The sequence below is a fragment of the Pelophylax lessonae genome (assembly GCF_965119305.1).
Source record: "Pelophylax lessonae genome assembly, chromosome: 1".
In the NCBI taxonomy this organism is placed as follows: domain Eukaryota; kingdom Metazoa; phylum Chordata; class Amphibia; order Anura; family Ranidae; genus Pelophylax; species Pelophylax lessonae.
This window is the reverse complement of record NC_138768.1, coordinates 580,619,442-580,643,109: the sequence shown is the minus strand read 5'-3', so window position 1 is coordinate 580,643,109 and position 23,668 is coordinate 580,619,442. Positions and strand designations below refer to the sequence as shown.

The window sequence follows — 23,668 nt, the reverse complement described above, 5'->3', positions numbered from 1 at the left end:
GAAGAGGATTCCTCCATCTGCCCGCAGATTGAACAAAAACAATCTATGTGTGTATACATAGCATTATTCTAAACAAAACTTTTTTTCTTGATCCTACATTACAGGACATGGGATCTTAAAGCGTTTGTTATGGGCGTTCCAGACATAGTTAAATACTATTATGCCTCCCACCTCCGAGTGGTGGCCTCCTAGTCTTCCTGGTTGGCCCCCAACCGGTGGTCAGAGATTGAGAGGGGGGTGATTTATCCGGTTCACCCCTGCTCCAAGGTGTGGTCACTGGCCTTGCATACGGATGGTGTCCTGAAGGGAGTGTGTTTGGATTCAATGCTGGTCACCATGGGAGTTTGGCGCAGGTGCCTGGGTCTTTACTCTCTCTCCTCGGCCTTCCCACCCCCCTCACCACAATTCTGTTTAACCCATTGCTCCCCGATAGTTTTTGGGTGAGCAAATTATGGGCTTGGACTCAACCTCCACTCTTCCAGTTGCGCTGCTTGGTCCACCCAATATCCCGTACGCTCTTCACCTTTGAGAAGCTTCGGGAGAAGTTCTCTTTGCCAAAACAATCCTTTTATTTTTATCTACAGGTCCGCAACTTTTTTAGGAAGTTGGCACCGACACTTGCCCTGGAGAGGCCCACGGCCTTTGAATTTTTGTGTGGCCGTGGTCCCCATCAGGGACATTTGGTGTCTTCGATATATAATATTTTACAAGATGCTGCTCCACTCACTGAAGACACACATTTTTATATGCGTAGGTGGTCTGGGATACTGGCTCGACCGATCACGTTGCCTATGTGGAGTAGAATATGGATGTCTACCTTTAAATCCTCCCGTTGCGTGGTGCAGAGAGAGACTGCCCTTAAGATGCTCCTTTTTTGGTATAGGACCCCGGAGCGCCTTCACAAGATGAACCCCTCGTGTTCCGCCATGTGTTGGCGGTGCAGGGGGGTACAGGTTCTCTTTATCATATCTTTTGGTCGTGTTCCCTTATATGTCCTTTTTGGTCAATGGTTTTGGAAACGCTTCAAGCCGTGGTGGGATTAGATTTGCCATTAGACCCCTTACATTGTCTACTAGGCCTACCATTTCCCAGGCTCTACAAGCCGGCATCCCAGCTGATATCCTTTCTTCTGTTGGCTGCTAGGAGGGCCATTCCACTGTGCTGGTTGCAGCAGTCCTCTCCTGATAGGGCTCTTTTCTGGAATCTGGTTTCTGAAATCCGGGAATTGGAGTTTCTGATGGCCAGGGTACATGATGAGCTGCCTAAATTCAATGCTGTCTGGGAAGCCTGGGATTCTTATGCTCTGAACTCCCCTTGATCCCATTGCTCTTTTCTTGAAGTGTAAATTGTGTACGAGTGTATGTTACTATGTTTTCACAGACTTTTTCTTATTCTTTGCAGTTTTGTACTGTTTAGTGGTCTGATTTGTCATTACAATGTTTTCTGCTCTAATGCTGTATTCCGGGGGCACCACTCCCTGTACTGAATGTCCTTTTGCTGTTATGACATTCCTATGTTGTGTTTTTATTCTTTTAATGCAAATAAAAATATAATTTAAAAAAAAAGCGTTTGTTACCTTAAAAAAAAAAAAAAAAATGGATCCTGCTCCTTTAAAGCATGTTATTCAGCACAGTGCTTATGCTATGTAATTTGGCCCCCTGTGTCACCTGAAATACCTGGCTGATCCTGCCTGGTTCTGCCCTTCCCTCTGTAAACTGACCACGGTTTATTATGGCTGCTAAGCTCTGACACTGCAGTCAGTTTATGTGCCTTCGCCATCCGCAGCTCTCCTCTCTGCTCTCCCTCATCCTCTCCCTGCCTGTCAGCTAGTGACAGTGTCCGCCCCTCCACTCCTATGTTTAAAATATCTTTTAGATTTCCATACAATCCTCTGTGTTTCCTAATGCTGTGTGCCCCTGTGTATATGCTTTATTTAAAAAATGCCATCTATACCTTATTTCAGAGCCCCTCTAGAGCTCCCGTGACTGGCTGCCTCTCCCCTCTCTCCTTCTTCTCTCCTCCAACTGATATCAGCGGGAGATTCACAGCCCCTCACACTGCAGCTGTCAGATCGAAAGAGGGTAGAGGCGACCGGTCACGTGAGCGCCAAGCGGCGCTCTGAAATCAGGTATAGACGACATTGTTTTTATAGAAACACACACTCAGGGGCACACAGCATTAGGAAACACAGATGGCTGTATGAAAAGGATATAGCAGCTTAACAACCACTTTAAGCAGCCCGTAAATGAGTCATTTTTTTCTGTTCAACAAGCAAGTTGCCTAACAAAGATTATTATTGAGTTTTGTTATGTAAAATAACAAAAGGTATAAAAGGAAAGCACAAAGGGGTACAATAAAATGAAAGGCATAGATAGCAGGAGTACAGAATTTAACACAAAGACATGAGACTAAGTCCAAATAGTCACATAACTATACTCGGTCTTCTCCAACCGAGGGAAAGGTCAAAAAGTGCACACATTCAAAATCGTGGAGGCACATAACGTGGATCAGTAATAAAAAGTGTTGCTTATGTAGTTGTACACCCTGGGGGGAGGAGAAAAAGGAGAGAAAAGAAAGAGAAAAAAGAAGGGAGAGAGGGGAGGGAAGGGGAAGCACTGCAACTCCCAGCACAAGGGGATCGGAAACTAGAAGAAAGGAGAGGGGGAGGCAACAAAAAACCCAAATGCCAAAAAGGCAACTGAAGGAACAAGGGAAGAAGGGGGAAAAAGAGGACCAGGAGGAGAGAGAGAAAGGGAAGCTTGCCTGGGGAAAAAGGAAGGGAGGAAAGGAAAAAGCAGCAGGGAGCCATCCAGACCCATGTGGTGTTTGTAATTTATGCAAGGGTCCCAAACCTTCAGGAACTTGGAGTGGGTATCTATGAGGTTGGACATGAACTTCCCATGCACAATAATGCCCATGAGGCTGAACAAGCAGGTTGAACAATAAACACTGACTCAATTTTGAATCCTCCCAGCAGAACTATTGTAAAACACTAATCAATGCTACTTGCTATACCTGCAGCACTGATCGACTGGGGAAAATCCAACTGAGTGGTTGTACAGAAGTCAATCGGCAGATCAACTTCTGTACAAGCTTCCTGCCCATGCATGGTTTGAAATTCAGTCAGCCGCTGCTGAATTGGCCAAAGTGTGATCCATGTATGGCCGGCTTAAAGTATAACTAACGTCAACATTTTTTAAAGTTTTGGATAAAGTAGAGAGCAACTAGAGCACCTGGGAGTTTTTATTGCTGTCTGTGCCCCCGTTAAGGGGATTCAACCTCTCTACTTTTCATCTTTACCTTTATCAGTGAAAGTAAATCACACATTTTGGGTTGTCCCCAGACAGGTAATAGAGGGGAAATCTTCCTATGGGGACACTAGTTCTGGTGACCTGGAAGTTCCCAAAGAATTCTCCTAACTTGCAGGGATTTCCTCTCACTTCCTGTTTGGCTATCAGATAGAAAGTGAAGGGAAATCTCTGCAATGGGACACAGATGGCAAAAAAAAAAGTTTTGCCTATAGTTCTACTTTAAGTCTTAGACCATGGGTTATGCAGCTACATTCAGGTAATTGGAAACTGAAATTAAATCTCAGACATAGACAATCTGCTTTTCCTTCTGCGAACTACAAAACAACTCTCCTCTATGTAATAGGGAGGAGGAGGTCAAAAGCAAAAAAAAGATTGGCCACCACATGTATGGACTGGTAAGCTGCAACATGTTACATACAGGTGCATCTCATAAAATAAGAAATATCATCAAAAAGTTTATTTCAGTAATTCAATTCAAAAAGTGAAACTCATATATTTTATATAGATGCGTTACACACAGAGTTATATGTTTCAACCATTTCTTTCTTTTTATTTTGATGATTATGGCTTACAGCTAGTAAAAACCCAAAATTCAGTATCTCAGAAAATTAGAATATTACATAAGACCAATAAAAAAAAAAAGTTTTTAATACAGAAATGTTGGCTTACTGAAAAGTATGTCCATGTGCAGTACAGTGTGCACTCAATACTTGGTTGTGGCTTCTTTTGCAGGAAGAATTACTGCTTTAATGCGGCGTGGCATGAAGGCGATCAGCCTGTGGCACTGCTGAGGTGTTATGGAAGTCCAGGTTGCTTTGATAGCAGCCTTCAGCTCATCTGCATTGTTGGGTCTGGTGTTTCTCATCCTCCTCTTGACAATAACCCACAGATTCTCAATAAGGGCTTAGGCCAGGCGAGTTTGTTAGCTAATCAAGCACAGTGATACCATGATCACTAAACAGGTATTGTTACTTTTGGCAGTGTGGGCAGGTGCCAAGTCCTGCTGGAGAATGAAAGCATCTCCATAAAGCTGGTCAGCAGAGGGAAGCATAAAGTGCTCTAGAATTTCCTGGTAGATGGCTGAGCTGACTCAGGACTTGATAAAGCACAGTAGACCAACACCAGCAGATGACATGAGTGCCCAAATCATCACAGACTGTGGAACCTTCACACTGAACCTCATGCAACTTGGATTCTGTGCCTCTCCACTCTTCCTCCAGACACTAGGACCTTGATTTCCAAGTGAATGGCAACATTTTCCACAGCCCGTGTGTGGGCAGGTGCCAAGTCAACAGGACTGCCTAAAGTATCAAAACCTGGTTTAAAGCGGAGTTCCACCCTAATTTGCATGCACATCCGCATGTGTTGCTGATCGCTCCGCCATTTCTTTTTGGATAGTATCATTTTTTTTTTTATATATATATATAGTACCTTTTTTCCTAAAAAAATGCTCCACTTCCTTTCAAACCTGGTCGCGACGAGGTTCGTCATATCTTTTTTCACATTGGCTCCTGGGATACCAGTGTAATCAATCCCAGGAGTCAGTGGGCATCCTCCGCGGCTAGCATTGGATTATTTCTAAACCGGAAATGACGCAATGCTAGGCTCCATTGCTGCAGCCATGATAAAGTCACATGCGTGAGATCGGGAGGTGCTTGCTGGGTAGCCAGCAGCACCTTATCCTGGAAGAGACTTCTATTGGGTTTCAGATGCCCACACTCTGGATGGACACTTGCTGGATTAGGAGGGTACAGTGAGTACCAATACTTTTAATAACATAGAAAACGTTGTCAGATGTAGCATATGACGATTCTTAATACATAATTGGAAAATATCATTAAAAAAAAAAAAGAAAAAGGCTGGAAAAGGCTGTAACTCCGCTTTAATGATAATGGTATCACTGTGCTTGATTAGCTAACAAACTCGCCTAACCTAAACCCCATCGAGAATTTGTGAGTTATTGACAAGAGGAGGATGAGAGACACCAGACCCAACAATGCAGATGAGCTGAAAGCCACTATCAAAGAAACCTGGGCTTCTATAACACCTCAGTAGTGCCACAGGCTGATTGCCTCCATGCCATGCTGCATTGATGCAGTAATTATTCATGCAAAAGAAGCCCCAACCAAATATTGAGTGCATACTATACTGTACATGGACATACTGTTCAGTAAGCCAACATTTTTGTATTAAAGAGGAAGTAAACTTACAGCTTTATGTTTTACCTATAGGAGATATTTACTGATCTAGCAGCCAGTTATGTCACTGGTGCATGCGCTCTGAAGGAACGGCCACCCATGCTGTTTCTTCAGAGCAGTGTGCCGTAACTGGTGGCTCCCGCGTGCATCGCGGCTCCAGCCATTCACAGAGCTGGAGCCGTTAACCTGGAAGGAAGACCAGGTATAGATGGACGCATTTTCAGGTAAGTTTAACATAATGTGCTAGTATGCGGTGCATACTAGCACATTATGCCTTTGCTTTGGCAGGTAGGGTGGGGCTGAGTCCTGATGTCTGTGTCAATGGACGCAGCAGCGGGACACGGGAGCGAGCCCGCACAGGTTCCCTTATGGAAAGTAGCTTTCTATAGGGGCATCCGATGAAGAGAAGGAGCCTGGAGCGCAGGCGAGGGACACCAGAAGAAGAGGATTGGTCTCTGCAAAAGCATTGCACAGAGCAGGAAAGTATAGACATAGGTATAGACATGTTTGTTAAAAAAAAAAAAAAAGCTTTACAACCACTTTAGGGCTTTACAACCACTTTAAGGATCCTTGAAAGAACATGATAAAAAAAAGTAACTGCATTCAGTTAGCTTTAATTAGCCCACATTTGTCTAATTAGAGGCATGAAAATCCAATAAATAGTGGCAAGTTTAGATGCTTAGAAGAGCCCTTACAAGAATAAATATACTTTTCTATAAATACTGCTATCAACATTAAATATTAATCAGAATATAATTAAACAATAAAATTGCTGCGCTAAAGAAGAAATGTAATAACTGTAAAAACAGCAAATGTAGTTGGGTCCAGCAGCCACACTAATCCGAATTGTAGCAGATTAAAAAGAAATAAAAACAAAACTGTAGCGCTAAAAACCCTTGGTCATGACAGTCCCACTTAAAGATGTGAATAAAGCAATATGATGACAGTCCATATGAATCCGACTCTTCATTCAAAAAGTGATTTCTAGAATAGAAAACCGCCACCAGACAGCACTCCAACACCAGTAATTCTAACTTCTTACCAGAAGCTGTTGATCCCCATGACAGAGATCAAAAATTGCGCATAACCAGTGATAGATGAAGGCTTCTCCAGTGTGTTCCTGATATGCTCACAGTAGAATGTAATATGCAGAGAGAGAAGGAACATCTCATAGCGTAGACTGTTTAAAAATGCTTTATTCTAAAAAGAGGTATGGTACTCACAAACATCATGATGTAACTCGCATGTAGTAATGAGCATAGAGACCTCCGGGTGTCTATAGGGCGTCCTGTCCGTGGACCACCAAACCTATGGTCGTCCTGTCTCCTCCAGGGATTCCGGCACGCGCTACCCAGCACGCCACCCGACGTACGTTTCGTCCGATTGGACGTCGTCATGGGGTGTGGATACAGGGTGCACCAATGCCTTCTATAGTGGAGGAGAGAGCCGCCCACCGGAACTGAGCAGCCGGAAGTGAGGTATGCGCTCCACACGACCGGAAGTAATGCTCAGACCGGAAGGAAGGCAGGGGAGAACCACACGATGAGAAGAGAAAGGAAAAAAGGACTTCCAAAAGAAACTCACCATATTAAATCTCCGCTACCTTTATGAAAACAAAACCCAATACATGGAATAAACCAGAAAGAGGGAAAATACTCCATATACCAAAAGGCACATAGAGAATGCATATGTTAAGCCGTGAATCAGGGGGAGACAGCGCCATCTTGTGGTGCCCCAAGTTCAGAGCAGCCCAAGCACAAGGAGGTCTCAAAAAGCACATACATATACAAAAATAATATGACAAAATAACACATGAGAACGTTTAAAATGCTACACAATAAAATGAATTAGTATGTTATAAAACATGTATATTCTTACACATAAAAATATCTATTAATAGCACAGCAAACAAAAAGAAATAAGGAAAAAAAAAGGGGCAATCTAAGAATTACTGATATGGGCATTTAAATCCCATTCAATATTCAGACCCAGGGGGGTATAAGATTTGAGTCTATAAATCCAGCTCGTTTCGAGTTTGGAAACCCCTCTTGTTAAATTACTTCCCCTCCAATGTCCTGAAAATTTGTCAATACCTAAAAATAGGGTGCCACTAGGATCACTATTGTGGCACTCAGCATAATGCCTAGAAAGGCTGTGTTTAGGAAAGCCCTTAACTATGTTGGCCACATGTTCCTTGAGCCTCACATGAAGCTCTCGGATAGTGCGGCCAACATAGTCCAGGCCGCAAGGACATCTCACCAAGTAAACCACATACCTGGTGGTGCAGGATATAAATGGTTTGATTTTATAATCCTGTCCAGTGGAGCCAGATTGGAAGGTATCCACACGTCTCTTTTTCTCCACATTAAGGTGGCAGATAGTGCACCTCCTACACTTAAAAAAGCCTCCCATTTGCTGAAAAAAGGAGACTTTTTTGGGAGGATCCCTAATGTTGGGGGCAATCTGCAACCTTAAGGGGGGGACACCCCTATAGATAACCTGAGGCTGGGGAGGTAAAAGGGGGCCCAATACTGGATCATTCCTCAGAATATGCCAATGGCGTCGAAGAATGGTCTTAACCGAAAAATGTTGAGTGGAGTACGAAGAGAGGAATGCAAAATCAAAGGGACGTTTAATATCCCTCTGTTTAGGCTGGAGAAGATCCTCTCTAACTCTTGAATCAGCCTTTAACAGGGCCTGATTCAAAAGAGATTCATCGTACCCCTTCTCACGAAATCTTTCTTTGAGGACTGAGGCTTCTTGCAGGAAATCTTCCTGACGCGAGCAATTACGCTTCAAGCGCAAAAACTGACTGACAGGAACGGATTCCAACCACTTCTTATGATGACAACTCGTGGTGTCTATGAACCCGTTCCTGTCAGTCGGCTTAAAGAAAGTTGAGGTGACAATCTGACCTTCCTCGATACGGATTCTTAAGTCCAGGAAGTGAATCTCGCTGACGCTTGACTCATAAGTCAGACTGATGCCCCTGTTGTTGTCATTTAGGGTCTCCATGAACTCAATCAGGGAATCACCCGTGCCGTCCCATAGGAAGAGGATGTCGTCGATGTACCGCCGCCAGAGCACAAGCTCCGGCCTCGGCACACCCCAGACGACATCCTCTTCCCATTTGGCCATGAACAGGTTGGCCATACTGGGCGCAAATTTCGCGCCCATGGCCACACCCCTGTTCTGTAAATAATGAATGCCATTATACCAAAAGTAATTTCGGGACATTGCATAGTCCAGAAGGGAAATAATAAAATCCCTCTGAAAACTCAACAACCTTTCTGATCTCAAATAATGTGACACTGCCTCTCTGCCATGCTGGTGGGAAATTATGGTATACAGGGATGAAACATCCGCGGTTACCAAAATATAATTATCCTGCCAGGTGATATTGCCCAACTCATTAATCACCTGCATGGAGTCTCGTAAATACGAGGGCATTTTTACCACCACAGGCTGTAGGAAATGATCAATGTACTTGCCCACCCGGGAGGTAACGGAATCAATACCGCTAACTATAGGTCTCCCGGGTGGGCAAATAGGATCCTTATGTATTTTGGGCAGAAAATACATAACAGGTACCCTGGGGGGCAGAGGGCACTAGGAAAGCCTTCTCCTTTTTGGTGAGAAGCTTCCTGTCAAAGCCATCCTTCACCAGGGCAATCAGTTCCTTTTTGTATTTGGCAGTAGGGTCGCCTCTCAAGGGAACATAAGTGTCCCTATCGGAATAATTAAAACCCAATTTAATATTATTTAGTTAATCATTAAAAGAGAAATGTCTTGATATGGTGATTCAGCACCTATTGAGCTTATCCTGGTATGTTTGCAAAATGAAGCACTGGAACGTAATTTTGCTTTTGTGTATTTTACAACCAGCTATATTATTAATTTTTGTTGGTTTTAATTATGGTAATTATTGTGTTGTGCAAGCCAGAGGGTCAGATGTAATAGGAATTTGTAGCAAGCAACATTTTCTATCAAGAAGCTGATGTATTAAGATATCATTATTTAGGACTGAGTTGTAATAAGAAAGAAATAGAAATAGTAGCAAGTTGAGTGCAGTGACACCTTATATACTGGGTGGCAGTTTCCCAGTGTTGTACTACTTATAATTGTACCCTCCAAAGACCAATGTAGAAACTATCAGGCCCCGTTCACACTGGGGCGACGCTATTTCCCGGAGCGACCTCACAGGTCGCGGCGCGCAGCTCGCACCGCGACCTCGGAGCGGCCAGCACGGACTTCATAACATTGAAGTCAATGCAGGTCGCTCCAGGTCGCCCCAAAGAAGCTCCGGACCCTTTTTCTAAGTCAAAGCGACTTGTGTCGCTCCTATTAGAACGGGTCCACAGCTTCTCTATGGCAGGCAACCTACGGCGACCTGTCAGGCGACCAGGTCGCCTGACAGGTCGCCCCAGTGTGAACGGGGGCTTAGAGCAACAACCATTTTTCAAAACAAAAATCACCAAAAATCTTTATCTTCAAACCTTTAGGTATGTATGCTTTTTGTGTTTTGTGTATTCCAGATTCTGTCATAGTAGTTTTTGGCGTGGAAGCGATAGTCCTAAATTTTGTTGAGATGTAATATTTTGGCAATGGAAACTGGGCAAGTGAGTTTTGTCCATATATACAGTATGATTATGCCATATGTGGTATTTTGGTGCACATTTACTGCAATCAAAATACTAATTTATTACAGTCAAAAAGTTTTATTATAGATATTACTTTTTAACTCAATCTTTAGTAATTCCTCTGAAGCCTTAACCTCAGCCTAATGCCTAAGATTAGGCTGAACTCTTAAAGAAGAAGTACTGCCAAAGCTTGTTTTGATGTACTTCTCCTATGGATGCTGTTTGTTTTGCACTCCTGTGACCCGCTCAAGCCCACTGTCGGCTGACGTCACAGAGCTGGTCCAGGCTCGGGAAGGATCGCGACCGTATGGTCGGGATCTGCCCACATGCCTGGGCCGGGACCCGGCTTGGCTTCTCAGCGAGCAGCCCACCCCACCCGTCCCTCTACAGCTTAGCACTCCAGTGAGCATGAGGGGACAGAGCAGAGAGCAGGGGAAAGACAGTCACTGGCTCTCTGCTCACCGAGCTGTGGGAACAAAGTGATCGGCGGTGTTTGATCACTTGGTTCTCAATGTTAGAGCTGGCGAGGACAGATGCAACATTGGACTGATGCTGCATACATCTAGGTAAGTATGATTCACAAAAAAAAATAAATCCAATACTTCTCTTTTAAACATAAACCCTAAAGCCAGCCATGGATAATGCTATTTTGGTTGCAGGAAAAAAAATCGCTTAATTTCCCCATCAACACAGTCAGTGTTCATGGGGGAAGCCTTCCTGCGGAGCTGTTGTGTTCTCCCTGGGGAGCGCTTGGACATACCTCGGCCAGGAGAAGGCAGTGATTACTGCCAGCGGCTAAAGCTGCTGGCAATAATCGCATGCAGAAAATCCGACATGCTGGTTTTACCCAAGTTAGTCGATGGTTCGACTTGAGTACAATCAGCCTGCTCATAGACGGTTTGAAACCCTGCTGGTTCCTGCTAAACCAGCCAAGATTTGAACCATCTTTGGCCAGCTTAAGCCTTATGTTTAACCTGACCCTAATTGTAATCCTAAATTGGACCTAACCCCTAGCTCTAAAGCCTAGTACACACAGGCTGAATTTCAGATGGCATGAGCCAGTTCAATAGAAACCGATCAACATTCGGGTCGTGTGTACTGCAGCTGGTCCGACAGTAGCTGACTTATGTCGAAGGGGCAGGACCAACCAAAAAAGGTCTGCTGATCGGCTCCCGTTCAGCACTCTCCGCCAATTGGGGGGGGGGGGTTGTGGCGTCCCCCTGTCAGAACAAAGAGCAGGGGATATGGCTGTACTAACATCGAATTGTTAGTACAGCGGCTCCAACCTGAGCTGTCATTTTTTTTTTTCATTCAACCAGCTGGGTTAAATGAAAAAAAACTTGTAGTGTGCCCTAGGCTTTAACCTCTACTTATTCCTCAGGGTCATCTACAACCCTTTATTGATAACAAAAACAATTGAGTACTCAAGGGTTCCTCCATGTTAAAAAGGTTGGTAAAGGCTATTTTAAATAGTTTTTCTCATTTTCTTTGTGTCCTCATTTGAAGCTTTTCCATTAATTGTCTCTGATCACCTGTCACAGGAGAAGAAGTGAAGGGAAATTTCTCCAGTGGCGTTAAAAACTTGACAAAGGTTCTAACCACCAGCGTTTTTGTAAAGAAAAAAGGTTGGGCTTGACTACCACTTACTTTTTAATGGTTTGGGGTTAGATTCAAATTATTATGTCATTTTAATTTAAACTAACATTACAATTTTCAACACAAGCTTTTGGGGTGTTCCCCATTCTTCTAAGGTCCAAACAGTACACTTAGAGAAAGGGGGTACACCCCAAAAACGTGTTTTGAAAATTTTATTGTTAGTGCAAATAAAAAAGTATCACGGACAATACTCAATTTTTTATGTTGCAAGGGCTACAGTCACCATTTATCTAATAATATTTGCCCTAAAATGTACATGCTGAAATGTTATGCATCTAAAGAAATATGGGGAGATTTACTAAAATTGGTGCACAGAAAATCTGGTGCATAAAACCTAGAAGCTGATTGGTTACTATGCACAGCTGCGCCAAATTCTGTGTGCACCAGTTTTAGTAAATCTCCTTCTCAGTGTCACAATATATGAACAACTGAGGTGTTGTTGCTGTCGACTAGTTGGTGTTGAAAAATCTGTTCCACATACAACTAATCCAGCAAAATGATATGGAGTCAGGCACTTCCATTTATATTTATAGTACATCTATTTAGCATTCTGTTTGCTGATTTATTTTACTAGCGAAGGTTGTAAATGACTACATAGTTTATAAGGGTCTTTTCCTTTACATCCATTTTTATATACTATAAAAAATTTGGATGCATTTGACAGGAATTTTGCTATATACAGTAGTACAAGGGCATGCTTGCACTTAAAGCAATGACAGTTGCATATAACAATATTTCAGTTCAGGATTAATTATATACGGTGGTTATGATATCATTTTTAGGACCCAGACTGCAAAATTTCCATACAATGGTTTTATTTTTTACTTATATATTTAGCACCAACAATACTGGAAGAGACATATAGTGAAATTACAAAACTAAAATACAAGGATTTACATGATGTAAAATAGGTCAGAAAGTAAAAGGTCATTGGGCACTGACCTCGAAAGCTTACAATCAAAAGAAAATGTGGGAAATGTATACATGAGCAACAAATGTTTGCTTCATACTAATGCTTACATGTCTAATTATAAAGCATGAGTTTATATTAATGGTCACTCAGCAACATAAATAAAGAGCAGCACCCTTTTTGCTGGGCAGGAGCTATGGTGTTGAGTCTAGCTAGATTCCCTAATTATTTGTTTAACACAGTGGTCTCCAAAGTGCAGCCCTTTTTTATTTTCATTTATCTGGCCCTTGAGGCATTATTTCTGCCACTGACACCAACAGTGGGGCACTATTCCTCCCACTGACACCAACAGTGGGACACTATTCCTTCCACTGACACCAACAGTGGGGCGCTATTTCTTCCACTGACACCAAGGATGGGGCACTATTACTTCCACTGACACCAATGATGGGGCACTATTACTTCCACTGACACCAACAATGGGGCATAATTACTTCCACTGACACCAATGATGGGGCAAAATTCTTTCCATTGATGGGGCATAATTCCTTCCACTGGCAATAAAAATGGGGCAGTATTTCTTACACTGTTGTAAATACTGTGGCGCTACTCCTATTAAAAGCCCAAACTGACTGGACCAGGCAGTCTTTTAGTATCCACTCCAAGCAAGAAAGGTGCAAAGCTGTAGATCCGGAGAACCACCACCAGACACACTGATCACACCGCCTCTTACCAAATGAAGATGACCTCCATTACAGAGATCCGATATGGCCAAATGTATGAGAGCAGAAGGTGATCCTCCTCCCGATATTGCAGGGCTCACAGATTCCACCATATAAATTTGCATGAAACAAAGAGCAGGACACTTTCATAGCGCAGACTGTCTAATGTTTATTAATAGCACACCAGATCAAGAACACTTACAAGATAGATGATAAAAACTGGCATCTTATCTGTTAGACGATGTTCCCCTCCGTGTGCCGTACTGTGATCCGAAAACCGCCAAAAAGATGGCCGCTGCGCCACCCGACGCATTTCGTCATCAACAGACGTCGTCTAGGGATGTGGTCTCACGGCGCACAATGCTATAAATAGCGGTTGAGGAGGGCGGAACTCTTAAAACAGACAGGAAACCGGAAAGGACATATGCGTTTCAAAGCCCGGAAGTCCCCTACAATCCATTGTGTCAAACATACCAAAGGATTGTAAAACAACCCATAAGTTCTATAATGTATAAGTCAATTAAGACTAAGCGTTATAGCATGGCAAGATCCCTCCAACCATACTTTAAAGGGCAAATACTAAAAAATACAAAACACATTAATGCTGCCAAAGTCCGGAGGAGACGGCGCCATCTAGCAGTCACAAAATAGAACACACTAAAGAGAAGACCCTCAGATACCGCATAACACATAAAAACAACTTATCAAATTTAAAATCTTCCAATATCATATACAAAAAGAGACAGAACAAACATATAATAAATATATATGATGAGATATATATATAAATTACAACTAAGAAGGAAAATAAAAGGACCTGACCTGCATTCAAGCATTACTGATTCAAGTCCCATTCTATATTCAACCCCAACGGGGTATAAGACTTCACCCTATAAATCCAACTTGTTTCGAGTCTCGACACCCCACGAGTCAAATTGTTACCTCTCCAATTTCCTGCTTATCTGTCAATGCCTAAAAAGAGGGTGCCCTTAGGGTCCCTTTGATGGCATTGGTCATAATGACGTGACACGCTATGCTTAGGGTAGCCCTTGACTATGTTGGCCACATGCTCCTTGAGCCTCACATGAAGCTCTCGGATAGTGCGGCCAACATAGTCAAGGCCACATGGGCACCTAACCAGGTAAACTACATGTTTAGTGGAACAGGAAATGAAAGGTCTAATTTCAAATTCCTGACCAGTAGAACCCGATTTAAAAGATTCTACACATCTTTTCCTCTCAGCATTCAACTTACAAATGGCACATTTTCTACATTTATAGAAACCCCCCTTCTGTTGGAAGAAGGAGACTCTCTTAGGGGGATCTCTAATATTCGGAGCCACCTGCAACCTTAAGGGAGGGACTCCCCTATATATAACCTGAGGTAGGTGCGGAAGAAGGGGGCCCAATACACCATCATTTTGTAGTATATGCCAATGACAACGCAGTATCCTCTTAACAGAGAAATGCTGAGTAGAGAAAGAAGAGAAAAAGGCATACAGTATTCAAAAGAGTTTTTATTCTCTTTGGTTTTAGGCTGCAATAAGTCTTCCCTGACCCGCAAATCAGCACGCGCTATTGCTTCATTAAGCAGTGCCTCTTTATATCCCTTCTAAAGAAATTTTTTCTTTAGAATAGATGCCTCACGTAAAAAGTCATCCCTGCGCGAGCAATTACGCTTCAAGCGCAAAAACTGGCTGACAGGAACGGACTCCAACCACGCTTTATGATGGCAACTAGTGGTATCAATGAATCCGTTCCTGTCAGTGGCCTTAAAAAACGTAGAGGTCACAATCTGACCCTCGTCTACTCGTATGTTCAGATATAGGAAATTAATTTCCGTACTACTGAATTCATACTGTAGGTTATCATTGAGAGCTATCATGAACTCTTGAAGGGAATCAGGGCTGCCATCCCATAGGAAGAGGATGTCGTCGATGTACCTACGCCAGAGCACAAGCTCCAGCCTAGGCACACTCAAGACGACATCCTCCTCCCACTTGGCCATGAATTTCTTACACTGACACCAACTATTTTCCCCCTTAAAAACAAAGATCAGGCATTGTTTACTCCCACTGGGCCAAGTCCGGCCCCCTAAAGTCTGATGGACAGTAAACTGGCCCTTTCTTTAGAATGTTTGGAGACCCCTGGTTTACTTTAATAGGCAAAATGCAAAAAAGTAACAATTTGAAATGACAGCTACATGGTAAAAATAAAGATCCTTGTTTTAAAGGTTTGTGAATTGAGTCTTTTGAAAACTCTGTGACCCATCAGTTAATGTTGTAATAGTTGCAGAATACGATGTTCAAGTGGAAACTATAGTATTTACTGCCATTGGGCCAAAAACCAGCATGAGAAGTATTTGCCAGCAAGCATGAAAGTTTATTTTTTAGTATAAAAATAGGTTAAAATTATATAGGCGGATTAAAAAATGTTTTAGGCATTAGAATACAGTGTCTAACAGAACAGAACAGAACAGTATTTCATGATGTGCTCAGCATTTCAGGGAAGCATCTGGCAGATGGATTTTGTTGGTTAGGATAAATATTGCTGTGAAGCATCTGTACACATTAATTTATGAGCTGCCAATCAAAAGATAAGAATGATTTCTGATATGCTAAAGCAGTGCTCCCTAAACCATTACTACAAGTCCAGATGTGGTACAAGTCTGTTGATTGAGGAAGGATTAGAACCGGTGGCATATATTTATTGCTGTCTAGGTTGGAGAAGTTCCCTGTACTTGTGCAGGACAAGAAGCCAGAAAAAACATTTTATCCATTTAAAACAGCCTACAGAGGTTACTAGGAGATCCTTGCGTAACAAGCAATTTCTGCCTCTTAAAAAATGTAAGCATAGACACTGATGATCTTTTTAGCTATCTGGGAAATTCTTCCTACCGAACACCAGTGTAAGGGGCATTCTTCCAATTGACTGCCAATGTAAGGGGAGTATTCTTCCCACTGACCACCTTTGTAAAGGAAGTATTCTTCCCATTCACCACCAATGTAAGGGATGTATTCTTTCCACTTAACACCAATGTAGGTGGGGTATTTTTCTCATGGAACACCAGTGTAAGGGGAGTATTCTTCTCATGGAATACCAATTTAAGGGGAGTATTCTTCTCAAGGAACACCAATGTAAGGGAAGTATTCTTCCCACGTAACACCAATGTAGGGGGAATATTGTTGCCACTGACCACCAGTGTAAGGGGCATTCTTCTCACTAACCACTGATTTAAGGGACAATCTTCCTAATGACCACTGTGCTGATATACTGTGAGCTGTAGATATAAGAATTAATACCAGGTGTTCCCAAAAACCTGAAATATATCTCAAGGGTTCAAGTTTGAAAAAAGGATGTTTTAAAGTGTTTTAATAACTGTGGCCTCATTCTTCCCACTGACTACCAATGTAAAGGGAGTATTCCTCCCACTGAACGCCAACATAAAGGGAGTATCCTTCCCACTTACCACAAATGTAGGGAGAGTATCCTTCCCACTAACCATCAATATAGGGAGTATTCTTCCCACTAACCTCTAGTGTAAGGGGCATTCTTCTCACTGACCACCAATATAAGGAGTATTTTTCCTAATTACCGCCACACTAATGTACAATGAGCTGTAGATATAGTAATTATTAGCAGGGGTTCACTGAGAACTGAAAAATATCTCAAAGGTTCTTCCCTGTTTAAAAGATTGAGAAAGGCTATTTTAAAGTGTTTTTAATACTGTGTCCTCATTTTGAGGGTTTCCCATTAATTGCCCCTCTGACCATCTGTCACTAGCAAAGGAAGAAGTGAGGGAAAATTTCCCCAGTGGGAAGACAGCAAACAAAAACTTGACAGGGTTTCTAAGTTAAAGTGATAGAAAAAAACTTTCTACTTGTAAAAAAAAACAAAATGAAGTTAGTAAAGGCTAACTCTATTTATTCTTAAAAAAACTTTTTACCCCCCACCCCCACCTCCTCCTTCCTACCCTGCATATCTGTATATTTAAAAAAAAAAAAAGAAATCTGTGTACTTTTTTATGTGATTTAGCAGCTCTGGCTCCCCTTTTAACCACTTGCCGTCTGCTCACTCGAGCACTACTGCGGCAAAGTGGTTGGTTATCGTCTGGCGACGTAGACCTACGTCGCCAGACACTCCCCTTTCTCGGTGGCGCGCGCGTTCAGTCACAGCAGGAGTCGGGCCAGGGGAGGAGCAGCGGCGATCGCCGCTGCTCTTCCCCGATCGTCGGGGAATCGAGTGTGGAGATCCGCTCGCTTGTGTAAACACAAGCGGGCGGATCTCCTAAGTGACAGGCAGGGTCAGATTGCAGGGTTCAGCATAGCTGAACCCTGGATCTGTCCTTGTGTCACTCAGTCACCTCCCCCCACACACCTTAGTAAGCACCAGGCATACATTAACCCCTCCCTCTCCAATAAAATTAACCCCTTCCCTGCCAGTGTAATTTTTACAGTAACAGTGCATATATATAGCACTGATTACTGTAGTAATGTCACTGGTAACCCCAAAAGTGTCAAAAATGTCAGTCAGGGGTCCGATCTGTCCGCCGCAATGTCGCAGTCCCGCAAAAAAAATCGCAGATCGCCGCCATTACTCGTTAAAAGAAAAAACACCAAAAATGACAGAAATCTTTACCTTAGTTAGTAAACGCAATAACTTTTGCGCAAACCAATGAAAATACGCTTATTGTGATTTTTTTTACCAAACATAGGTAGCAGAAAACAAATTGGCCAAAAATTTTAAAAAATTTTGATTTTTACATTTGTTTTGGGGGAACTTCATATAAAAAAATGTGAAAAATATTGTTATTTTTTCAAAATTTACGCTTTTTTTCTGTTTATAGCGCAAAAAGTAAAAATCGCACAGGTGATCAAATACCACCAAAAGAAAGCTCTGTTTGTGGGAAAAAAAGGACGTAAATTTCGTTTGGGTATGACGTCGCACAATCGCGCAATTATCAGTTAAAGTCGCACAGTGCCGAATCGCAAAAAGTGGCTCAGACGTAAGACAGCAAAATCCTCTAGTGGTAAAGTGGTTAAGGGAGCCTAGACAATAGCCGTAAATTCTGGGAGCCATGACATCACCCTTAGGCTCCCATAGTCTAGCCATTGTCGGCACTCCCCTCTCTCCCCTGCAGCAGCCGCTCACTGACACAGTGGAGCCAAAGCTGCTTGATTACTTGTCTATACTGTTACTATATTGGTAGGTTAACAGATCTATTTTATACAGGGTATGCAGGATAGGTAGGAGGAGGGGGGGAAGGAATGTTTTTTTTTTTTTTTAACTATAGTTAGAGTTAGCCTTTTCTTCCACTTTATCTCCAGTTTTTCTGCAAAGAAAGTTCTACTTACTTTTTAATGGTTTTGGGTCAGTTTTTATTACTTTTTTATGTATACTTTTAAAACTGTTGTTTTTCTACCTGGTTAATACTGTATATAAAGTAATTTTGCAATAAACACTTAATGTACTTCCCAGAACACTATAGGCTAGCAAAAGTGACAATAGAGTATAGAAAGCATACTTTAAGCCTTCATTTGATTGGAAGCACTTACTAAGCCCTATAATGAGTGATGCAGTGCTTCACTTGTGGAAAGGAGACAAGCTTTACCTGATAGTTGCGGATTATATAATATTAAATTTACAATACTTCGTTTTACCTCTTTTAAAAGGCTCATTCACATCTGCTGCAGCCTGTGCTGCCACTCTGAAAAGCCTGAAAAGTGATTTGCAGTGGATTTGGCAGCTGACAGATGCCTGGGAGGAGATATGTCGCCTCCTTAGCACTGGGTTTAATCCTTAAAAGCCCACAACAATGCATGGCAACTGTATGCTTTGCACGCAGTTGCAGCCACATCCACTTGAATGGATCACATTAGGTGGTGGTACTACCCATTGAATGCAACAGAAGGTATACTTTTTGCTGTGGCAGGTGTGCAACCCTGTTCAGCTGCCTTTCAACTTAAAGTGATTGTAAAACCTTATGTATACCCAGTGAAGTGACTGGGCTCAGGTGGTACACAGGGATGAAGCAAATCCTCTTACATGAGTTGTACTTCTTTATCTGCATCCTTATCTTTCAATCTTTTAAAGCACACATTTTACACAGCATTTCTCAGATCTAGAAGGCAGGTGGCAGATATCTTATGTCACATACTACACAGCATAGAGCACGGACCTGGGTGTAATCTGAGACCTGAGTGACAGGAAGGGGCACACCCCATTCTACACAATCTCAAAATGAAACATGGGTAGCTGTGGGTGTTAATCACAGGCTGCAGGCCCCCTCCCCTGTCATACCTCATCTCTTGGAGTTGGCACAACTTGTCAGAAATGACTCATGCAGATAACAGGGAAACTCGACTGCTGACAGAAATCACACTCAGTGCTTTGGACTGATGCACACTTTACAAATCATATTTGGATTTAGTGCACACTATAGAACCCTTGTGCCCAACCTGCGGGCCATGGGCCACATGCGCTCTCTTAGTATAAAGTGTGGCCCTCGGACCTCAGCAGCCTGCAGTGGGAGCATTATTTAGAGTAATAGCATCTCTACTAGCCTCAAGTAACATGTTCCCAGTTTCACATTGTCCTCTGCAACATATCCCCAGCCAAAAATGTAGCATATCTATACTAACTGACTGTCATTTCCTCTATTAGGTCTACACTTTCTGACGGACCTTTCAAGCATTATATATATTGAACATTATGTGCCACCCTTTGGTGATGTCTGGGGCCGCATTTGAGGTTCTCCTAACCAATTCTGGACCGGAAGGTTTTCCACCTTAATAACCAGACTATTTTTTGTGATTCGCCACTGCGTTAATTTAACTGACAATTGCCTAGTCATGCGACGCTGTACTCCTACAAACAGAGCTTTCTTTTGGTGTTATTTGAGAGACCACGATTGAAGGTGAAGGGATTACACACATGCACGGAGGTGTTTACCGTATTTTCCGGCGTATAAGACGACTGGGCGTATAAGACGACCCCCCTATTCATGATCTACCAGTAATACTTATACTTAGGTTACCTTGGAGATATTATACACGGCGTATAAGACGACCTCCCATTTTTGGGGGATTTTTTTGAGGTTCAAAAGTAGTCTTATACGCCAGAAAATACAGTATTTAAATCCACCACCTATGGGATTTATTTGAAGGACTTTTGCTATTTGATCACTGGACTTTTTTCTCACTGGTTTAAGCATAGCACTATTGTGTTGAGCAGTATATTTTGATTGAACACCTGTGTATATGAAGGACTTTGCTTTCATTTTGCACGGTTAATGATATATATATATATATATATATTTTTTTTTTTTTTGCACAGACTACACTATTGCTTTGATTAATGTATTAATTTATATATTTCACTGTATTTGTGCTCTTTGATTGATCTGGTGCTACACTGTTTGTTGGTCAGTATACTTGGGATGTGAATAGGGAGCAAATTTTTTTGGTGAGAGCAGCCGGATATCACAATCTTTTGCACTTTTATAGCACGATATATATATTTCTTTATTGAACCACTTGTCACATTTTTTGCGCTGATAGTTTGATTTTGATTTGTTTACAACAGCAGACCACCATTATGTCTCCAGGGGGAGCGATCTCGGGTGCCCAGCGGCGATCGCTGGCGAATGGGCGCGCAAGCACGTTGTTTTGTGGGAACCTGCCACTGTATATCTGCGACGGCTGGTCGGAAAGTGGTTCAGCTCATCAATTGACAACCACTGCTATAGAAAAGATATGCTTTGTTCATTTTTCATGTCAGAGGTTTACAACCACTTTAAGGGAAGCGTTTGGGAAATGGTAAAACTGCGGCTCAACCTTCTATTTTTTACTGCCCCCTGAATGCAACTGTGAACGAGCCCTTAAACAAGAAACTCCTTGTACGTCAACTTTATTGGATCATACAGTTTATTTCATCTTCATATCCATAAAGAAAGCTAGAAAGCATGCTATGTACTTGAGAACAGATGAGAGAAGTACTTGACGATTTAATGGTCTGTTGTTGTTTATTGTACAATAAAGTAGTAAATCTTGAAAGAATACTTCCATGCTCTTAAATCATCGGGGGGATACACAGCACTGTATATGGCTGGAGTGAACAACTAATGAACCTTGCCCCAAATACCACACTAACTTCCAGCAGCAGTTTCGCTGTTAGCCAGAGCGCACAAAACAAAATGCACGCACTACATCTTTTATGTTTGCACTTTTATCTTATCTTGGCTTTATGGTTAATATAAGGCACAAGAAGCAAGCTTGTTAATTATAGTGAAGGGTGACTACTCCTGAGGGAAGTGATTTCTTTGTGTAGGTCTAGTTGATTTATAGCTATGGGCTTTATGCTGACCTGTTAGTTAATGTGGTTGAAAATTGTGGGCTGCTAGTTCCCCCTATAACCATGGTTTATTGTGTGTCTCACTAACATGCGTTCTGATGAAATCTGCTTGCTGTCAACATTACTGATTATTCTCGAGCTGCTATACCAATGTCAGTTCTACATATTCCTTAACCGCTTGCCGACCGTATACAGTTTATTTACGGCGGCAAGGCTGCTCTCCTCCGCAGGATCACGTACCTAGTATGTGATCCGGCACTTCCAGGTCCGGGGCAGCGGCCCACTACTGCTGTGACTGTACACAGCAGGAGCCAAACAGCGGGTCCAGCGTTCTCGATGTCTGCTGGGACCCGCCGATCATTCAGGGCACAGGCAGAACGGCAGTCTGCCTATGTAAACAAGGTAGATTGCCGATCTGTCAGAAGGGAAGGTGATGATCCTGTGTTTCTGCGAAGTAGAAACATGGATCAATGCCTTCACCTAGTACAAGCACCTCCCACACAGTAGTAAAGCACTGGCCTAGGCACACAGGTAACCCTTCAATAGCCCCTAACGTTAACCCCTTCCCAGCCAGTGTCATTAGTTCAGTGACAAAACAAATTTTTTAGCACTGTAATAGTGTCACTGGTCTCCAAAAAAGTGTTACCCCGTGTCCAATTTGTCCACCCCAATGTAGCAGTCCCACTATAGGGCGCTGATCACCGCCATTACTAGTAAAAATAAATAAATTAATAAATAAAAACTCCATAAAAATATCCAATAGTTTGTAGATGCTCAATATACGCTTATTGGGATTTTTCTTTACCAAAAATAAGTAGCAGAGTACATATTGGTGTAAATTGATGAAGAAATTAAATTTTTTACATTTTTTTTATTGGATATGTTTTACAGCAGAAAGTAAAAAAAAAAAACACAGAGGTGATCAAATACCACCAAAACAAAGCTCTTTTTGTGGGAAAAAAAGGACATACATTTAATTTGGGTACAGCGTCGCACAACCGCGCAATTGTCAGTTAAAGTAACGCAGTGCCTTATCACAAAAAAATGGTCTGGTCTTGGAGGGGGGGGGGGGGTAAATCTTACGGAGGACAAGTGGTTGAAGCAACTATCAATACTATTATAACTAGGCCTCATTTACACTTACGTTGCCCTCTGATCACTCTTAAGGCTTAGTGTACGTTTGTGTGGGTGCAGGACCCGCACATTGTCCCGTAGCTGCAACCACCTGCACACAAAATTATTTTGCTAAAGAAGTACTTAGAACCCCCAAACATTATATATTTTTTAAAGCAGAGGCCCCGAAGAATAAAATGGTTGTTTTTGCAATCTTTTATGTTGCATAATATTTGCACAGTGGTTTACCAAATGCAAATGTTCATGAAAATTACACTTTATTGTATTTAGTGCACAAAAACACAATGTAATACCAAATAGTTTTGTAAAATATAAAATATGATGTTGCCCTGAGTAAACAGATACCTAACATGTCATGCTTTAAAATTGCATATGCCTGTGGTACAGCAACAAACTATGGAACCTAAAAATACTCATAGGCGGCACTAATTGTGAAGGAAAAAACCCAACAGGCTGGTTGTACATAAGTCAATCGAGGGACCCTGCTAAACCAGCCTCATTTAGATCCATGTATGGCTGGTTTTAGAGTCTGAAATCTTATCAGAGCCTATTTACACCAGGGCAGTCCGCTGCGATGCTTTTAATACCTTTATGTTGTGTATTGTAACGTACAATGCATTACCATAGCCCATTAATTTTAGTGGACTGCCTACAACAGACCTCAATTTGGACTTGCACCAAGTTTGGGGAGTGCAGCGCACCCTATGGGTTACCATATGCAGGGCTGCTAAGAAGGCAATATAGCC

General features: G+C 42.3%; 1 protein-coding gene across 1 annotated transcript in view; it reads left to right on the top strand.

Moving 5' to 3' along the window:
- The window catches only part of GPRIN3 (GPRIN family member 3), a 293,285-nt gene that overhangs the window by 81,097 nt on the left and 188,520 nt on the right, over positions 1-23,668 (top strand). The window lies entirely within an intron of this gene.